This window comes from Triturus cristatus, chromosome 3_1, assembly GCF_964204655.1.
Source record: "Triturus cristatus chromosome 3_1, aTriCri1.1, whole genome shotgun sequence".
Classification (NCBI taxonomy): domain Eukaryota; kingdom Metazoa; phylum Chordata; class Amphibia; order Caudata; family Salamandridae; genus Triturus; species Triturus cristatus.
Window position 1 is genome coordinate 719,853,615 of NC_140583.1, and position 21,577 is coordinate 719,875,191.

The 21,577-nt window shown below is 46.6% G+C and overlaps 1 protein-coding gene across 4 annotated transcripts in view; it reads left to right on the forward strand.

The window, feature by feature from the left end:
- Nucleotides 1–21,577, forward strand: part of LOC146860850 (GTPase HRas) — a 307,708-nt gene that overhangs the window by 128,062 nt on the left and 158,069 nt on the right. Inside the window, exon 1 of one of the 4 annotated variants that reach the window (XM_085644813.1) lies at nucleotides 1,192–1,210. The exons of the other annotated variants lie outside the window; for them this stretch is intronic. The gene's annotated coding sequence lies outside the window, so the exon portion shown is untranslated. Of the gene's footprint in view, nucleotides 1–1,191; nucleotides 1,211–21,577 lie in introns of those variants that run through there. 4 annotated transcript variants of the gene reach the window in all.

Below are 21,577 nucleotides of genomic sequence, written 5' to 3' on the forward strand. Positions count from 1 at the left end.
ATTGCAAATGCTTGTTAAGTTTTGTAATTGACGTTTGAATTAGTGAGACCTATTGTAAGTGGATTCTATCGGATGGCGCGTTGAGGTACTATTTTTTTTGGGGTGGTCTGAAAAGGTTATGGTCTTGCGTTTGAGAGGCTTTCGGTGCCAGCGCATTATTGATTGATTGATGTGAGCGGCAAATTAGAAATGAGCATCAATTATGACTTTTGGGAACTTCAACAAGGTTTTATATTTCCCGTGTAGTTGGTGCTCGATGTTGTGCTGGTGCTATTAGCAGGAAAATCCAAAATGTGATGGGTGGAAGGCTTGAACTAATCACAGCCGCTGGTAATGGCTGCGGCCACCTTCCAGTCCTTCTATTTTCTGATTGATAAACCCTCCTGCAGATTCCTCACCTTAAGAATATCTAAAGGTGGCTCCTCCATTAAGGCGGAGGAGCGTCGCCCCACTGATTTAAATGCCCCCTATGCCCCAGAGATGAAAAATAAAATGGTAATAAAGTTAATTTATTGCCATTTTATTTTTTAATATCCTACGTCCCCAGCCGAGTGTCAGGGCAGGACCGCTGTTGACTGGCAGCAGCAGAAAGACGCGATGGGCAGGGCACACCTACAAGCTAGGGGATGCTGGTATAAAAAGTGTTTGTTACCTCAGAAGGATGAAAAGCTGAGTTGGAACTTAGGCATCCAAAGCGGTGAGCACGAGTCACACACAGTTCTTAAGGGTTGCCGTAGCTCACTGAGTCATCAGGCCCAGTGTTGGATTGGGCCCAGTTTTATGAACAGAGTAAATCACCCCACCCCATTTCTCCACTGCAGGCCAGGAAAGGAAAGCAGGGGCCAGCCCTATGCTAAAGCTTGGGGCCTTTTTCCCTCTCCTGGAAACATTCTTCGAGGTCCACACATTTTTGTTCTTTGACAAGGGATAGTCAAATTGAACCACAACACAGTAGTCTTTGTCGTACACTTGGATGGGTATTCCTATCGCTGTGTGAGGAATTCATCAGCATTCAGTGGCATGCAGGCGGGGCGAAGCCAGGGTAGTTCCCTCCGCTCTGGGGCACTTAGTGTGTGGTGAGATCAGAGCCAACTACGAGCAGGCGAGGTGAAGTGCAATTCGTTCCCACAATAAACTCTGGGCAGCTTCGTACCGGAGTATAGAGTTTAAATATCCTGCCGCAGAGTATCGTAGGCAGAATACCATGAAGGTAAGCGAGCATAGATAGATCAGTATGGGTGCACTGTTCTTACCGCCACCTACACGTACCTTGACAAAATATATGTATATATATCTTCAAGTTATGTAGATGCCAAGCATAGTAAATATATACTTGCCTATACATACTTTCATATTGTTTTGTTGGTATGCATTCTGGCCGATACATTTTTGTAGCAGAATATGTGCGTAATATGTTTTCTGTCGACCCTTCTGATACCACCCACTACTCGCCCAGAGCTGTGGGGTGAGTTCAGCGCCAGTGTAATGTAGGTGAGGTGTCGCAAGAGCTGTTCCCACCCCACGGTCTGTGAGTGACATGTGTGCCGAGTTCTATAACCAACAGAATGCAGGCGATGTGAAGTAAGGGTCATTCCCAACAAGTGGCATGGACTGGCATTGTCTGCCAGAGCCCTGGCACAGCGTGTGGAGTTTGAGCAGACAGTGTCCTTCTCGTCTGACCTCTGAGTGCCCCATTTATGTGCAAAGGGCGGTGAGTGGCGTCGTCCACATGAGGAGCAGCCTGCCACAGGGACTGCGTCACTCACACTACCTCCAATGCCTCCCATGGATACAATTAAAGGCTCAGCCGTGGGACATTGAGAGCCTCCATTGCTTTTCATAGGCATCTCTAGAAGCTCATCTTGTCCCGTTGTATCTGGAAGGGAGGGAGTTCCTGCCTGCCTCCATTGCCCAGGGCGGGTCTGGTGATGGGCGAGTTGTTGTGCGGGGTCGGGGAGAGCAGTGTGCCCACAGACATCTTGCGAGACTCTTATCAAACAGGAGGAGCTGAGAAAAAACACGTGACATGGAAGAGAACTCATTCTGTTCTCACAATGTAATATTAGTATTGGTTCAAATGTGTAACGAGTCGCGACAATAACAAATTCTTTATTTAAACCGTAACCTGTCTGCATCCCTGAAGGGCTGCGTTCTTTTCTCTTTGCCTGTCTCTATTGTGTCAAGAAGCCCCTTTTCATCACACTGGCTCCTAGGAGCCTGTGCTCCAGGGCCGGAGTGTGACTGCTAACATGAAGTTTATAAACAACTAGCAAGTGTTTAAGGGGGTGGTGGGGCGCACCTCATGGCTTGGACCCTATGGGGCCCGACTTCCATCTCACCAGCACCTCCTCGTGGCATGGCTGCCTCGGTGCAGCTCTGTGGACCAGAGGCTGCGGGAGCCCCGCCATGTTCCAGCAACCCCTGAAGAAGGAGAATGGGAGACGTTTTTAAGAAGCACATCCTCCCCTCCCTTCCTGTTTTGCAAGCAGCTTCCTTCGAGGATCGGGCACCCTTGCGGTGTAAGGGGGTGGGGCCAGCACCGCAGGCTGTTTTATGGTAAATGAAGAGGCGAGGTCTATTCGTGCCGGCAACTGATGACTGGGATGAGCTACTGGGGGGGGGGGGGCGGGGACGTAATTATGTGCCCTTCTGAGGGACGCCTCAGGGTTCAGGCTTGTACACCCCCCTGAGAAACTGCAATCGGTCCCTTTCCTACCAGTGGTCGTGTGTTTCACCGTGTGATGTGAAGCTCCCAGCGCACGTGGCTCCTACAGTCAGGCTGTTTGCACTGGTTTAACAAAGGCCCTATTGCAGCGCAAGGACACAGCAGTCGCACTCAGCAGGGGAGGCCTTTCTGAACACAAGCCTCACATGGACCGTCAGCATGTCCTGCTTCAGCAGCGGCCCAGAGCAGGCCAGGCTGTAACGGAGACCCCTCGGTGCTTTAACAGCATATTGTTGTGAGGCTGAGGTGGCGTCCCCGGAGGCGATAACATCCCTCCCTCTCTGCATGCGAGGAACTAACAGCAACACGCTCGTCATGTGAGGCACTAACACCCACCTCTCTGCATGTGAGGCAGTAAAATCCACCTTCTCTGCATGTAAGGCCCTAACAGCAACGCCCTCGCCATGTGAGGCAGTAATAACCGCCCTCTCCACGTGAGGCATTAACAGCAACGCTGTCGTGAAGGTGTAACATCAATCCTCTCTGCATGGTATGTGAAGCAGTAATAGCGCAATCTACATGTGAGGCACTAACCGTAATGCTCTCGTCATGGGAGGCAGTGACCATCAGTCTCTGCATGACAGAAACGCCCTCATGTAACAGCCACCCTCCGCATGTGAGGCACTAGCAGCAAAGCTATCATGTGAGGCATTAAAAGCAACACTGTCAAAAGCAGAGGAGTGGAGTGACCCAAACCTGCATGACGCACTACAAAAGACTATATTAGTCTATATACGTGATTTAATATTCTTGTAAATTGGTTAAAGCATCAAAGTACATGAATTCTTTTCATTTTACAAATTGTCAAACAATAATAACAATAATGGATGCAAACTCAAACATCAGTTGGTCAAAATCATGATGAAATGAGGAATAACAGGCTTATTCTATCCTTCAAAGTTTTTGACCTCGCAAACAACATAAACAATGTTCTCTTCGTTACAAAGAAAATTCCCAATGCATTTCGGGTTAATAAAACCCTTCCTCAGGGGATACACATTGTAGAGGGGAAGTCAATGTCCAAATGGTCCACCATTCTGAGAGCTACAACAAAACAAAAAGTCTCATTGACTACATGTAAAAAAATTACAAAGGTCATCAAAAGGATTTGCACTCGTGAGGGCTAGCTGTAAGGAAGTACTTGGTGACTCTTGAAAAAGAAAGAATCTACTTTTAGAGAAGTCACCCAAACGTGCCGAGAGCATGTGTGTGGAGTGACACAGTTAAAAGCAGAACCAGTAACGAGTGCGAAAGAACAACGAAAAACGAAAAAATAAAAAATAAGAGTGCTTGGTGAAACGAATGTACTGATGAATTCAGTACTAAAAATTAAGTGTCGCTAACTGTTATTTCATACTCACAACGGAGTCAATCACAAGCAAATATCGCAATGGAATTCGCCGCTTTCAAAACGAGACAGGTATCTGTATTGGCAAAAGATATATATGTGAAGGATCTCTCCAAGTCCTCACAATGTGTGTTACCCTGTAATAAACACCCAGGTGTTTTATCTAAAGTCTTACCCAAAGGACCATAGCGCTCCACATATTCGGAACACGAAGGCTGAAGAAAGGCGAAACAATAAATGAAAAGGAAACTCCGAAAAGATATCCAAGGTAACAACCGGGATTGTAGTGATTGGAGACGCCGCTTACCTGCAGGTCAGGGCAGGTTCTGGCCGAGTACGTGTTCCATCGTCAGTAGAGAACGTGCGTGTTAACGCATACGTTCCCAAGACGTCTTTTAAAGGGGCCATGCTTTCAATTAGGTGACTAGAATACAAAACTTTATTTAATGCTGGCATGTGCCAAAACTATCAAGAGTCAACACGAAAGAAACTGAAGGAAACCAAAATAGGAAGGAAAATAAAAAGGAAAATAAAAAGGAGTGCAAATCCTTTACAAATGGAGAGTAAATAAATTCAATGCGGGATTTGTCCTGAGTGTGACTATAACACTCTTATTGAGTAATGTTGTTTTAGAAAAGCTCTGTACAAAAAGCATAACAGTTCCACATGGTCATTGAGGCCGCCCGGGGTCAGCGTGCCAAGTTTTTTTATCCAAACAGTGTCTTTACGTGCTAAAGTTGTGTTAAAGTCAGTGCCTGACGTGGATTGAATTTTTTCTAACACGGTAAAGCGTAACTGTGGTATAGTGTGTGAGGTGTTTACCCAGTGTGTTGCAAGACAAGATTTGAAATTTTTATTGCGTATGGTGCTTTTGTGTTCCACTATTCTCGTTTTAATTTTTCTGGAAGTTCTCCCTACATAAACTAATCCACAAGGGCACTGAATTGCGTAAATGACGCCCTCAGTGTTACAATCTGAAGAGTGTCTCAATGTGATTTTTTTGACCTGATTGTGGATGTGAAAATGTGTTGCCTACGATGACGTTACCACATTGGCCACAGTTATAGCATTTTTGCATGCCTTTATAGGTTTGTCTACTGGGTAAATATTTTGGTTTCAGTAACTCTCGAATGTTCTTAGATCGAGTGTGGGCAAACAAAGGAGGGCCTCTGTACAAGTCCTTAAAATCCGTTTCCTGTGAAATGATCTCCCAACGTTTACGGATGATTTTCTTTATTTGTGAGGCTTGTGCTGAGTATTTTAGGACAAATACCTCGCGTGGGTTCGTGTGTTTCTGTGCAGGTTGAAGAAGTTCTTCTCGTTTTTAAGTGCCACAATTTTTTGAGCTTGCGAAAGCACTTCCTCTGTATATCCACGTTCTGTGTATCTCATTTTTTGTTCCTCTATAAGTTTTGTACATTGTGTTTCCTCAGAGGTTATCCTTTTAATCCTTATGAATTGAGACACAGGAAGATGTTTTTTAAGAGAATATGGGTGTGCGCTTTGAAAATGCAGCGCATTGTTGACATCAGTGGGTTTTTTGTAAACTCGTGTTTGAAGACCTGTAGGTGTTTTTGAAATTTCAATATCTAAAAAGTGAATTTGATTGGTTTGGATTTCTGAGGTGAACTGAATGCGGGGATTGCACTGATTGAGATCTTGAATGCAACCTTCCAGAACATGTTTTGGACCTTTGCAGATGACCAAGAAATCGTCTATGTATCGTAAAAGAAGAATGGATCTAAATAGCAACGTGCAAAGTGCTCTTTGGCTACGAGTCGGGTCTGGCTGGAGGTGTTGAACAGGACACCGCGCCACTCAGTTATGTTTTCAGCCTACCAAGGTTATTAAAGCATCCCCATACACAGTTTTGTAGTAATAAGGTAACCTTTTTCAAGTCGCTGTGTGACTTGTATTTTGTTTCTGGGCTTCATTGTATTTGGATGTAAGGAGGCGTGGTAGGAATAGCAGCACAATTTCTGTCCTCCCAGCAGCCCCATGTCCGATATGACATCCGAGTTTAAGAAGGCATTGGCAAAGCCAGTAGGTGTTGCCTTATTGTTGGCAGACTTTTTACCTTTGTATAGACTTGATACCTATGTTGAGCACCATGGACAAAAGCAAAAGAAAAGAAATTGCCGCCTCAGTGTGATGACGCTGGCACCTATCTTGGCGAGGTAAATAACCAGCATTGGCACTGTCTGCCCACAGTACTAAAGCGTTAGTTTGTTCTGACGTGGCCTCCCCTCTAGGATGAACGTGGCCTGCTCTGCTCCTGAATCCTGTCCCTCGAAATGGGTGCACTCGGCTCTGATCTGTGAGTCTACAGTCTGAACTCTCGCTCACTGAAAGTACAGCTTGTGTGTATATATCTATATAAGTGCACGTACACTGGTTGAAATAGATTACATTAATTATGCAATGGCAAACATACACAGGCTTATCCTTCATATATAAAATATACATCATTCATATGTGCATATACATTCATACACACCAATTGATTTAGATAAAATGAGTTATGTAATGACATGGGCGCACACACACATATGGTAATCCCATATATGTACAGATATGCAGACAGGCTCTGGGGTGACGGGAGCAGCCTGCCAGTACCGGCCGGGGGGAAGGGGCTTCACCGGGCAGAGGCAGAGGAGAGCAGCCCATGGAGCGCAGGCAAGACGGGAGCAGCCCGCCAGTAGTGGAACAGAGAAAGGGAGACTGTGCAGCAGAAGGACAGGACCAGTGCAGGAAACCTTCCTGCAGTGCTCACGCGTAGGAAGGAACCCGCCTTCTGCACCAACCAGATCTCCCTCCTCCAGGACCTAGCAGCTTAGGGCACCAGCATCCAGGACCTAGCAGCCCAGAGCACCAAGATCAAGGATGGGCCGGCACAGGACACCTGCCTTCAAGACAAGGGCAGGTCACCTTTTTGAGGACCCAACTACCAACAACAGCCCACCTCTATTAGGACGTCGACCTTCAGTACCCACCAGTATTCGCCCGCGAGACCTGCTCAGGGCGCTTGTCTTCAGGATATATCACCTCTGTGCACGCGCTGCCACTTCAGAACCCACCAGCCTCGGGGGCGAGGCACCTGCCGGCAGCACCCACCGCACAGGCCATCAGGAGCGAACTCGGCCAATGCCCGGCATCCTGTGGGCGGCCTGGGCCAGGCAAGGAGGGAGCCAATAGCCAGGGCATTGCGCGCAGGGCAGAGCGCGAGCCGCTGAGACAGGTGAGCTGCACCCGCGGCCGGGAGGATGGGGACGGGGCGGGGGAAATTAGGGGAGACAGGAGTTTGGAGAGAAAGAGAGAGAATGTGTTTGATGGGAAGCAGACTGAAGACACCGGAGAGAGCGGGGCAGTAATAGCTGGTGTTGGGACGGGGAGTGAAAGGTAAGACGAGGCAGAGCGCGTGTGCAGCAGAAGCCGCAAGCCGAGCCGTCCCTGAGGGGGAAAGGAGACCCAGAGCACATGGGTGGGAAGAGAGTCGGGGCCGGGGGTCGGCGCACAGATGGAGAAAGGAAAGTTACAGAGAATAGGAAAACGGACAGGCCCTGAAGCAGGAGCGTGGAAGACCGGCTGAGACACCGAGGGGAGGTTTGAGAGAGTCAGGACTGGGAGGCAGGTGAAGAGAGAGGGCCGGGGAACGAGCGGGCAGGAGGAGAGATAAGGGCACACTGATATAAAGGGAGGAGACATACTGAAGAGAGAGGGACCCAGACAGACAGACCGGGGATGAGCTGAGATGCAACAACTACTGCAACAAGCACGCGAGTGGTGCGCGCGCGCCACAGCGAGACATCTGTTTTGAATTATCGCGCACAATAATTCTAAACAGATGGTGCCTGTGCGGGTAACCGCAAGCAATAGGCTGTGGGCGGAGCAAAGGCGGGACATGCACCCGGCTTTGCCCAATTGCATGCTGTCTTTCTCAGAAAGACTCACGCAAAGGCCAATAACCTCTGACCAAAAACAAACCACATACACGAGCGTGTGGTCAGATTTTGAACCCCCCTCACAAAAAATCTTGCAGTGCAGCGCATGCTCGCTGGCTCAGGCGAGATCTAAAAATGGTGCATTGTAGTGACAGGAGTATCCCCAGGTTACAAAAAATACAATTAAAACAAAGTGGGAGAGGGAGGAGTTATGAAAAAGTAGCACTATGGTGAGCAGCGGATAAAAATGCAGGAACAAAATCCTTCGTCTGATGGAGTGGAGTGGGGGAAGCAACAAGTGAACTGGGCCAGCAACACCGAGAGGATGTGAAAGAGGGTGGAAGTAGCACACGTGGCAGAAAGAAAGAAACGCATGCACTCCCATGAAGGGTTACAAGATGATAAACATATGTTTCCTGATGTGAATTATAAAAGGACCCAAATCATCCGATCAAAAGGATGGTGAAGAGGCTTTTCTTCAGAGATTAGACAAGTAGAGGAAGGAAAGCCATTGAATAAGACGCAAACCAAGGAGATTCAACAGAACGACGACTCAAGATAAGCAGTGGTAAGTCCACTTCAAGAATTGGTATTGTACAAAATAGGTCTTTGACAACAGACGGAACAAAGCCTTTAGGCAGGACCTAAAAGCACCCAAAGCAAGCCGTGAAAGTGTAGAATGAGATGGGTTTATCCATTTCTTCATGGCGTAACGTAAAAAGTTGCAAAGCCAGACACAGCGAGTCTAGAGGGTTACAAAACGGTAAAGAGTCTGTCCTTTTACAGTGAAGCAGCCATTTTGGGGTTTAAGTATTGCAGCATGTGCCCGTGGCTGCCCTGTTCATTAGTAAATAACTACAAAGGCTAGTAGATCAATCAATATTAGGTATCCAGGTAAGTTATTAAGTGATAGCATGTATTTGTAGAGTATAGTGAAACATGGTCTACAAGTCCAGCACTTGGGTAAGTAACAGTACCCAAAACACATTGCACTTAAATTGCAAACAAATTCCAAGCATAGCAATTTGCAACAACCGTTGAGAAAGCACAGTGACTAGAAAACCCTAGGGTGGCTTTTGCCTGCATAGGGCTCATGCTCTGGTGCTTTGTGGAAACCAGTGTCTTAAGATTAGAAGCATATATGGCAATTCCTGTGTAAGAAACCTGGGTTGAAGAGCATGGTGGAGGACATTCCCTTGGCAAAAGAGGATAAAGGAGCAGCTAGGGTTGAAGGGCAGCTGCCTTGGTACGTCATGGTGGGATTGCACTCAACACGCCAAAGGTCAGTCTCTACTTACTGCTAAGTGTTGTGTGTGTCTGCGCATACGATTTCAAGACGAGGAAGGATTGGCACGTGGAAGCTTGGGTTCCATCTTTATCCTTTGTGTTGTAGGGTGAGTGGAAGTTGAAGTGGCCAGTGGTGAAAGGGAGCTGGAGGCAGTGGAAGTAGTGGTCTTGTAGGGTGTTGTACTGAAGAGTTCTACTGGCTGGTACTCGCAGTAAACACCGTCTGTGGCATGTGAGTGAGTGCTACAAATCCGTTGAACGCATACAACTCTGCCTGAAATGCATAACCGTAAACTGGTTATACTTTTGGTGCTCTGGCAAATAACTGGAATCCAACATAAGGGCTCCAAACAAATGTTTCTGAACTCTGCCTTGAAAAATACATCCACAATTTAACACCCGTGGCAACAAAATCACAGTTGTGGACTGTGGACCATGGCCAGCAAATTCAACTTCACCCTGGGGCTAAAACCGAATCTAGGCGCTGATGCCATAAATTAATCTTCAGCTCTGGGGTCTTTTGTAGCTTGACAACAAGCTGTTATCTTTCCTTCAAATAAGCTGCTGCCATGCATAAACCGTCACTGGAGGAGCCTCAATTTGGTGACATTTTTACCCAAGGTTTCCTTCTCGAAATCACACAGGCAGTTGCTTCCTCAGACATTGCACCTTACTGTAAACCTTGTGAAACATTTGCAGTCTTGCAATAACCCGAGCTCAGGTTAAACATAGAACTAGCAAGTGTTCATTAGGTCTACAGGAAATGCTTTAATCACACCTCTAAAGTCAGTAAAAGCGAAGGTTGCAGGACTTCACTAACCCATGTCTCGTTCAAGAAAACAAGCTTTTGCAAAGCCAATAGATCTCACTTATGCAAGAGCTATGGGCTTTGCCAATGTGTTTTAGCCATGTTGTACACCAACGTGGCTGTTGTTCTGCATGGCTGAAAGTTTGTGGTGCAGACTGGAGTGAGCACCGAGTAGAGTGACGTAAAATGGGGGGTGGTCATGGAGTGGAGGGGAGTAGAGTGGGGTAGAGTAGACGACGTAGAATGGAGTCGAGTGTCATAGAATGGAGGGTCGTGAAGTCGCCTAGAGTGAAGCAGCGTATAGAGTGGAGTAGAATGTCTTGGAGTGGAGTGTCTTGGATTGAAGTGACATAAAGTGGAGTATCGTAGAGTGACCTAGAGTGAAGTGATTTAGAGTGACGTAGGGTGTCCGAGTGGTGTGGGGGTGTTGCATAGAGTTGAGTAGAGTGTTGTTGTGTTGTAGTGTCAAGGGGCGTAGAATGGCATAGAGTGGGGTGGGGTAGAGTAGAGTGAAGTGGAGTAAAGTGGAAGAGTGGCTTAGAGTGGAGTGAGTGGCCTAGAGTGGAGTGGCATAGAATGTCAGTGGCGGGGAGTTGCATAAACTGGTGTGAAGTAGAGTGGCGTGTCATAGAGGGGTGGCTTAGAGTGGTTGGAGTTGCTTAGCATAGAGTAGGGTGGAGTAGTGTTGTGGAGTGGCGTGGCAGGGCGTAGAATGGAATATATAGTGGCGCACACTGGAGTGTCCTGTTGTATAGTGGAGGGGCGTGGAGTAGAGTGGTATAGAGTGTCTTAGAAAGAAGTGTCTTAGAAAGAAGTAACATAGAGTGGAGTGGCGTAGTGTCGTGGAGTTGCCTAGAGTGGAGTATGCATGATGTGGTAGCGCACTGCCATTAAAGACAACACATTTTCAATTGAAATAGCCATTACATTAGCACAGACATACAGTTTTACTGATAAAAGTATACAGCACACAAATTATGTTTGGATATGGAATAACCAAGTGTATTGATTTGTTTTGATTGTATACAAATATTTGTTTCCACCACACTTGAAAATTAAAAAAAAGTTTCATTTGTGCTCTCCTAATTCTGATATATTCTGAAATATTTGCAGTTCACTTACAGACAGTTAAATGTTGCTATGTGTAGAAAAAAAGAACATCCTACAGCCTCTCCTCTCACATGGTTACCCAGTAGTATTGTCACATAAATCCTCTCACTTTGAAGTAAGAAGAAAAAAAAAGTAAACACCATGCTCCCTCAGAAGACAGAGCATGACTATTCACCTCTGTCTTTGAATGCACAGCAAATGTGACAAGACGAGAACACGATTTAAAGGCCCTTTTACAGAAAACGAGCTTTCATGGAAGAATACAGTAAATAGGCTATGCTCCATATTAGGGACAAACTCAATCTGGTCTAAAACCAACAAAGCCAGGGAATAGAAAGCAAGCAAATGTGAGTTACAAAACACAAAGCCAATGGTAAGCAATGGGCAGAAGTTTTCAGAATGTTCGAAGGTGCTGTTAGCAATCCAGACAGCTGCGCTGTCGGGTAGGCTTCGACCTAAAAATGTACTTAAACTGCTTCAGATATGTTAGCTCAAATTTTGGAATAATAGCAGCATCCAGAACAATATCCAACCTTACAAAACGGTCCACAAAGCAATGACATTGCAAGTACAGTGCATTATTTAAAAAAGACAGAAAAAAGCAGGTAGGCCTGCAGTAGGTTTCAAACATGGCATATACATTCTCTATGGATCATGCTCGCAGATCTGCCGTATGCATAATGTTATATACAACATCCATGATTATTAGTCGGCAGTGGCCTGAATAACCAGATTGAAAAGAGGCGCGACCGAAAGCAGTCCTAAAATATACTGTTCTATATTATACTTTAATCCTAAAATGCTTACTCTTTGGTTCCTATTGCCTAGAAATTACTTGTACCATCTAACGGAGGCCTCTGGTTCCTATTCTACCTAAAGTGGTAGCACTTTGAAATAAGAGGAACTTAAGTATGAAGTATTATTAAAGTATGTAACTGGTCTTTCCTATCCAAAATGAAAGTGCCTAGAGATTTGTTTTGTGTATAAATCAAAGCTACTAATTAAGTGAAATGTAATTAAGTGCAACTCTCTCTGTGTCACTCTGCCCCTCTGTCCATGTCTCCCAGATTCCATAGTTGTGCCTTATTCCTCTTGTGTTGATGTCCATGTATCCAATACTCCCTGTCCCTGTGGCTGTGTCCAGGCGACCACGTTCTGTAGCGGTGTCATCATCTCCTGTGTAGATGCAGCAACGGGCAATGTAGGCGCTTGGGCAGTGCAGGTAATGGTGGTTGCAGGTGCTAATGCAGAGCTCGTGTCATTGGTTGCGGGTGGAGCCAGGCATCAGTAGATGGTGGTGCCTCTTTTTGGAAGTGCAGTGTTAGTAGCAGCAAGTGCTGTTGATGGGGGCAGTCACCACCAGGCTCAAGTGATAGAGCAATTGACCATGGCACAGATGCAATTCCAGTTTTACAGTTGTTTATTTTTTAAGCCCTGTGGGGGGTGGAAGACCCCACATTATGTAGCTATTTTTTTATGTGTGCCTTGCCATTTAATCGTATTTGTGAGTCTAATATTGGAGTTATTGGTTTTACAGTCTCGCTCTCTCGCTCTCTCGTTCTCTCGCTCTCTCGTTCTCTCGCTCTCTCGCTCTCGCGCTCTTTCTCTCTCTTTCTCTTCCCAAATTCTGAAAATGAGCCGTAGTGCAAATATAAAACTCTTGCATGCTTCACTTAGCAGCACATCAGTACTGCAAGAGAGCTAAACCTGGTTTGGACCAGAGAACATCATTGAGATGAGGCAGTAGTGAAAGGACAGATTAAGGACTGGACAATATCAATGGGCCGTCGGGGTGTAGAATTTTTAGAAATATTTACCTTTTCAATGAAGCGGATGCTTTGAAAATCTACTTGTCTTGTCAAAAAAAGCATTTTTAGGTCTGGCGAGACTTATTGAGAGGGCTCCAAAAAGTGCTACCAGGCCAGCCTAGAGCTACAACGCATGTGCGCGGGCGCCGCGCTTGACCGCAATTACTTTCACTTTCGCGGCTGCACGGCCGCTTGTTTAGTAATCTCTTCGAAAGTCTGGCTCGCTGTTTATGCAGATCCCGCAATAGTTTCACGGGGTTATTCTGCTAATGGTCATGCTGCCTTTTGGCGAGGTTCGCGGTATTCAAATACCATGAACACACATGCATATAAACATTTGTTTTTACTGAATAACTGCTGGCATATTCATAGCGAGTAATTCCATGAAAATACTTCGCTCACACAGTGGTAGGCTGCGAGGTACTTCTTTGCGCGCGCGCGTGCGTGACGACGACTATCCCATCACCAGTAGTCTCGCTCAAGGAAATGTTAGAGCAGGTTCTGACTGCGTCTTGTGCTCTGCGGTAGACAAGCTCTTGATTTTTTTGGGTCTTTTTTTTTTTAGCACCGATGTGGAGTCCAACCCTAATCACATCACTACCCTTGTCAGAAATTCTGAAAGGTAGACTACGTCATCAGTGATGGTATATCCACATTAGGGAGCCGACTCACTCTAACCCCTTGGCCCACCGTGATGGATTGGCCAACATTTTATAACCAGAGACATAGCAAAGTGATTTGGAAGTGGTCCCTCAGTCGGAAGGGGAGTGATGTATGACAGGCTCTGTCGAATTTATAACGACTTGGCTACTTCCCTATTGCTTCTCCCCCACAGTCTAGAGACAAAGTTGGCATCAGGAGTTTTATACTGAGGAGGCTTCTTTGAGGAAGGTAGCGCACTGCACAACTGCTTGGCCAGAACACAACATTCACCCTAATATGATGCCTCCCTGGGTTCATGGTGTGAGCTGAAATGCAGACAGGCAGCAGCAGACTGCAGGGCCCGCATTCCTTCTCAATGAACGCATGGATGCATCCCTTGATTTCATCTCTGCAGCTCAATGAATGCACTCACCCCTAAAGGTATCTCACGCTTTACTGGTAGCTGCTCGTCAAAGGTGCCTGCTGACTTTGGTGTAAAGATGTAGAGCACATTTAATGAAAGCATTGATCCCACTTTTTACATTTTCTTCCCAGAGATGCGCTTGTCAGCTAGCAAGTTAAGCATAGTAATAGAGGCAACTATCCTGTTTAGAGGTATTCAAAAGGCATGCTTAAGTCCTGCAGCAACACTGAGCATGACTAGTGCTGTGATTGCTCATGCTGTCCCCTGGAGTAAATCTGAGGTCCAATGAGCTGCATCCAAGTGGTTCTTGCATGGCCAGGAGATCTTCTTTCCCTATATAGGGCCTCATTGTGGGGACCATGGGTGCATGGGGATGCTTATCGTAGCTGATAAATTCGAACTTAGAGTTGTTCGAAATTTATTGGATGCGATAGTTCTCTTCCAGGGGATCCTCATCAATAGTCATAAGCATTAGAATATTCCCGCGCGGGACCCCGGAAACACTTTATTATATGTGCCCCATATATATATATATATATATATATATATATATATATATATATATATATATATATATATATATATATATATATATATAGCAAAACTTGTTTTAGAAACTGTTTTGATGCTCAGCACACAGTAGAAATCCTCATAAATCACTGAAAGCATAGGAAGCTCCCAGGCTGCATTGCAAACACCCAGTCTAAAAAGACTGAAAAGCGAACTTGTAGCTGCATAGCAATAAACTGACACCGTGCCTTTAAGGCACACCTGACCCCCAACTTCCCATCATGCCTCAGGGGTGACAGTTAGGTCAGTTGTTCTTTCCGGCTCCTTCAGGAAAGATCCTGGCAACACAGCTCCACTTTTTTCTGATTTTTGTCAGAAAATAATTTCACTTTTCACAACTTTTATTCCTTACTTCGACGTTTTACATCAGTTAAAGTAAGAGGCTGTCCTTTTTGACAGGTTTGGGCATTTTTTAATATCTTAAAATGCCATCTCTTTTTGACCCTTGCCCTTCTTGTGGCAAAAAGAAGGCCAAGACTGATTCTCATAGGGTCTGTATCCTTTGTCTACCGGAGGACCATGATCCTACGACCTGCCCTCACTGCCAGAACCTGTCCAGAAGAACTTTGAAGGACAGGGAAAGGATTCGCCTGTATGGCCTGGCAGGTAGAAGAAGGGCTCCAAGAGGTCTAGAACACCTTCTAGAAGCAAGTCCTCGCGTCCTTCTGCTTCAGCGTCTGGCTCGGCGCTGACAAAAGATCTTCAGGTGGGTCATATTTCCAAGAAAAGACCTTCGACAGCGGGCTCGCCGTCGAGAAAAGGTACGTCATTGACGTCGAAGACCCCTCCGCCGTCGTCAACCCGGCGACGATTGGCGTCGAGAGACAAGACTCCTCCGTCGTCGTCAACCCAGCGACGATCGGCGTCGAGGAGCAGAGACCCTCCGCCGTCGTCAACCCGGCGACGATCGGCGTCGAGGAGCAGAGACCCTACGGCGACTCGACGTCGAGGAGTGTCACCCCTCCGTCGTCGAGGGCAGGCTCACTTCCGTCGTTGCAGTTCCACCAGCGATCGACGTTGAGAGCGAAGACTCCTCCGCCGTCGTCAACCAGGCGACGATCGGCGTCGAGGATGAGGTCTCCGTCGTCGTCTCGAAGGCGTTCGGCTTCTCCAGTATTGAATCTTTCATAGATTCACATGCTTGTATCTTCCCCGTCGTCATGGTGGGAGTCTCACGGTAACAGAATGACCACAGCAGTATAAGAAAACTGCATAGCAAAATCCCATAGGGAATCCTCTTATTTGGTAACCAAATCTCATCATTATGTGGTCCAAGACTCAGCCAATCGGCTGCTAGCCCTGCCCTCACACTCCCCAGCAGAGCCTTCCTGCCTCAGATTTCCAACCGCCTTCGTGTGAGGAGGAGTCTCCCTGAGCCTTGCTCAGTTTTGTTCCTGTGTGAACTTTTGACCTCTGGTTCATCTAGAATTTTCATCTTCTGGCTGGATTATGGTATTGTGCTTCACCTTTTCTTGTTCAGGATGGCTGAAAGCTCTAAAAAAGAGGCTTTTCAGGCCCTGCAGATCCTATGGAAAGCCTAAATTGTTCTCTGAGGACCCACATAAGGACTGCTTATATTGCTTGCACCCTAAACATGTGCCTAAGGACTGTAAACATTGCAGAACCTTTTCTGCGAAGACCCTACGTGACAGGGAGGCACGTCTTCTGCTGTGGCTTCAGAAAAAGAAGGTCACTTCAGATTCTGACTCTGAGGAGGATTCTAAGTCTTCAAAGAAGAGAAAATCTTCAACTTCGGAAGATAGCTCAGAGCTGAAAAAGCAGAAGACAAAAGACAAAGGGGCCCCTGCGTCTTCATTACCTCATACTCCTCTTAAAAAATCTAAAGAGTCAAGAGAAGTTTCCTCAGCCGCGTCGACGAAAATTAGGGCGTCGCCGGCGATTATTGCTTTGAAACCGTCGACGACTCCGTCGACGACCACCATATCGATGACGACTCCGTCGACGACCACCATATCGACGACGACAGCGGCATCGACGACGACTAAAACCTCGTCGTCGAAGAAAAGCCCGTTGACGATTCCGTCGACGGCCACATTTCCATCGTCGACGAAGACTTCGTCGTCAACGACTACGGTGTCGACGATAATACAGCTTACTCCGTCGACGACAGTCCCGTCGACGGGAACTTTTTAATCGCCTAAGGTAAAGAAAATAACATTGAAGTCTATGGCGTCGTCGACGGGCTCGTCGACGAAGCAGACTAAGTCTACAGATTTTACATCATGAACAAAAATGTCTCCGCTGCCGCCTTCTACTTTACTAGACTTACAGTCCGATGATGAGGAGTCTTCAGGAGTGGCTTATAGTCCTTCCCAACTTCGCATTAAGAGTCAGGCAACAGATGAGGAGGAATTTCATGAGGTGCAAGAAGTCTTCTCATTTCAGGATCGTCCTCCGAAAGATTCACGGAGATATGAATCTTTTCAGGAGTCTTATGCCTACGAAGAAGAGGAAGAGCCTCAGCATACTTCTAGAGAGGACTCTATTTCCATGCCGGTGTCCTTGGTGACTGACTTACGCCTGATGATCAACGATTACTATCGACGTTTCCCGGAAGCAAACTCTCAAGTGCCACAGACGGTGGAGAAGCCGACGCAGGTACGACCACCTCACTCTTCTCCCAAAACTTCCACTCAGAAGATCCTATCGCCACCGATTATGACCATCAGAGATGACTTAGAAGACAGTGACGCCGATCAACTGGAAGAAGGAGAACTCCTTCAAGATAACCAAGTTGACGATGAATGGGATCAATATATTCTCCCAACTACGCCGTCGCCATCTCCAACACCGGCGAATTCTCCGCCGCAAGATATAGGAGGTTTCCATGACATCATGGAGAAAGCATCAAAGCGCTTTGATCTTCCCATTCCAGTTCAGGAAGCCGAATGTTTTCTTTATGACTTTAAAGAGGAGTCACGCAAATCTATGCGATCTATTCCAATAATCGACCATATTTGGGAGGAAGGCTTGAAGATTATGAAGAACCCAGCTTCAGTGGCTGCTTCAGTTCCTCGAATAGACAAAAAATAGAGCTCCGGAATCGTCTCCGGCCTGTTTGATTGGTCATCCTCGACCAGACTCTGTGGTGACACAGGCCGCCCAAAGAAACTCAAAAAATCCGGTTTCAACAACAATGGTTCCCCCGGACAAAGACGGAAGACGAATGGACGGCGCAGGGAAGCGCTTTGCGGTGATGGCAGCGTCTTCCATAAAGGCTTCTAATGCATTAGCCCTCATCAGCAGATTCAACCGGCAGATGTGGTGCGATATAGCTCCCTTGCTCTCCCATCTCCCAGAAGATAAAAAAGAAGAAGCGGTTGCTATTCTACAGGATGGAGCTAGGGCAGCAGCTGAATCCATCGACATCGCTATGGATTTGTCCTCAGTGGCTTTTCGACAAATGGCAGGAGCAGTAGCCCTGCGCAGACTAGGATGGTTGAAGGCCACCTCGTTCAGACCTGAGGTACAGGCCAAAATAGTGGACATGCCATTTGATGGAGAGAACCTGTTCGGGAAACATGTCGATGAGGCCCTCCAAAGTATCAAAACGGACACAGATACAGCGCGGGCGCTGGGATCTCTGCAACAGGGCAGGTTTCAGTCCTTTCGGAGGAGAGGCTCCCGAGGACAATTTACACAACGTTCCTCGTTCCAATCGAACAGATATCAGCCGTACCAGCAGCAGGGATCTCGCCAGTACTCGAGCAATCAACAATTTCGATCTTCCAATAACTATCACCAACAGTCCAGGGGAAGATCTACGAGAGGGAAGTCGCAGCAGTCCAATCGACGACAATGACTTCTCCAACACATCCGACACCTGTCCGAGAAGCAGCACCCATTACCTGACTTCATTTTACCCAGCTTGGCTGTCAATAACAACGGACAGATGGGTTTTAGATGTAATACAACATGGCCATACTCTGGAATTCGTAGACAAGCCTCCAATTCAGCCCCCTATACACAGGAGGCAAGAACATCTATCAGCCCTCAAGGCAGAAGTGATAGCGTTATTACAAAAGGAGGCGATAGAAGAAGTTCCACGACTTCAACGCGGGACAGGCTATTACTCGCATTTCTTTCTCATAAAAAAGAAAGACACATCAAAGTGGAGACAGGTAATGGACCTGAGAGGTCTAAACAAATTCATTCAAAAGAAATCATTTCGAATGTTATCCCTGCAGGAAATTCTTCTCCTGATTGGCAGAGGAGATTATTTGGCATCCCTGGACATCTTAGATGCTTATTTTCACGTCCCAATCCACGTAAAACACAGAAAATTTCTACGCTTCATGGTGGCGGGGCGTCATTACCAATTCAAAGTCTTACCTTTCGGACTAATGTCCGCGCCGAGAATATTTACAAAGTGCATGGCGCCAGTTGCGGCCCACCTAAGACTACAAGGTCACCAGATTTTTCCTTATCTGGACGATTGGCTTATCAAAGGACGTTCGTTCAAACACACCCATCGCTCCCTTCACGTTTGCATGGAGCTTTTCGATCAGCTAGGTCTCAGAGTCAACCTAGAGAAGTCCCATCTCAGACCAGCGCAGTCCATTCAATTTCTGGGTGCTCTAATCTGCACGGAGGAGGCCAAGGCTTACCCGTCAGAGGAGCGTATTCGAAAGATCATACGGTTGTCGACACAATTGCAAACAAAAAAGTCCGTTTCAGTAAGGATCTACAAGTCATTGATGGGAATGATGTCCTCTTGTATTCCCCTACTCCCAAATTGCAGGTTCCGCATGAGGCCTAAACAAGAACTGCTAGACGAACAATGGCTTCAGTCGCAGGGATCCTTCGAGGATCGGATAGTAATCCCTCCTCAGATCAGACACGCCCTGTCATGGTGGAAGATCAGGGATCATTTAGCGGAAGGACTAACTTTCGAATCACAGGTCTACAATTTCGTGATGATGACGGATGCTTCTCTTCAGGGTTGGGGAGCGCATCTTCAGGAGCTCGAAATTCAAGGCCACTGGTCAAAGGCCGAAACGCAGCTCCACATCAACTTGCTAGAGCTGAAAGCCGTGTTCTTGGGACTCAAGGCTTTTCTACCCAGAATTCGCGGATCGGCGGTTCTGGTGAAAACGGACAGCTCCACGTCTATGTTTTACCTGCTAAAACAAGGGGGCACAAGGTCGAAACTTCTGTCAAAGGAAGCACAAGACATTTGGAAATGGCTTCTAGCTCACAACATCTCGCTTCAGGTGCAACATGTTGCAGGAGTGGACAACACACGAGCGGATATTCTGAGCAGATCTCCCGAAATCTCTCACGAGTGGGAACTACATTGGAAGCACCTTTCCAGAGTGTTCAAGGTATGGGGCACACCAAGGCTGGACTTATTCGCGGACCGCCACAATTCGAAATGCAAAAACTTTGCAAGCAGGTTTCCGCAGAAAGGATCGTGGGGCAATGCGCTACAGATGTGCTGGACAGGAATGTTTGCGTATGCCTTTCCCCCCTTTCCTCTAATACTGAAAGTCTTAAGGAAAAAGAAATCAGAGCTGTGCCATCTGATTCTGATTGCACCAGCGTGGCCGAGACAAGCGTGGTTCTCCGAACTGATCAGCCTCTCAATAACACCCAGGATACAGTTCCCATTAGTGCAGGATCTGATAACGATGAACAACGGACAGATGCTGCATCCAAATTTGAAATCGCTCAGCTTGTCAGCATGGAACCTCACGAGCATGAATTCCACCTGTTAAAGATCCCTCAGGACTGCAGAGACATTCTGTCACGATCCCGGGCAGTCTCCACAAACAAAACATATGCGGCGAAATGGAAAAGGTTCTGTCAGTGGTGTGCATCTAACAACTTGCATCCATTTCGGGTCTCTTCTGATCAGATTCTCCCATATCTACTGACATTGGCAAAATCTGGACTCTCTCATATGTCCATTAAAGTACACCTAGCCGCAATTTCAAGGTACACAAGAGTGCCTGATCAGCCCTCTCTTTGGTCTCAAAGAGTTATTAAAGAATTCCTCAGAGGGCTCTTCCGAATGTTCCCTCCTGTTCAAAGGCCAGTTGTTCCTTGGAACCTGAATACAGTTCTTACACAGTTAATGAAACCGCCCTTCGAGCCAATCCATAAGGCGGAGTTGCAATTTGTCTCATGGAAGACAGCGTTATTGTTAGCGCTCACATCGGCAAGAAGGGTCAGCGAGATTCAGGCGTTCTCGATTGCAGAACCATTCCTACAATTCAGAGTGATTCTCAGAACGAATCCCAAATTTATTCCTAAAGTCCCTTCCAGTTTTCACCTGAATGAACCAATAGTTTTGCCTACATTTTTTTAAAGACCCGTCAACAGCGGCAGAAAGAGCATTGCACTCTTTAGACATTAAACGATGTCTCAAATTCTATATCGACAAGACCCAATCATTCAGAAAAACAAATCAGCTTTTCGTAGCCTTTGCTGGCCCCAGGAAATGGGTGGCACTTTCTATATCTAGTATCTCGAGGTGGATATCGTCCGCAATATCCTTGTCATGTCAAGGCTGGGAAACCTTTGCAAACCAAAGTACGTGCGCACTCCACGAGGAAGATGGCAACTTCTACGGCCCTATTTGCAGGGGTGCCATTGCCAGACATTTGCAGAGCTGCGACATGGAAGAATGCGCACACCTTTACTAGACATTATTGTCTGGACGCAGCGTGGAGAAAGGATGCAGCAGTGGGACAAGCAGTTCTACGGCACCTATTTCATTAAGGTATTTATCATGGATTATAGCGATGTATGTATGTACAGATATATGTATATTTACGCAGATTTTTCAAATAATGCAATGTATGTTAACATGCTATCCAAAAGAGCAGAGCCCACGTTTATTGGGGGTTCTAGCCTGGAAATGCAGTTTGGGATAAGTACTGCTTACTATT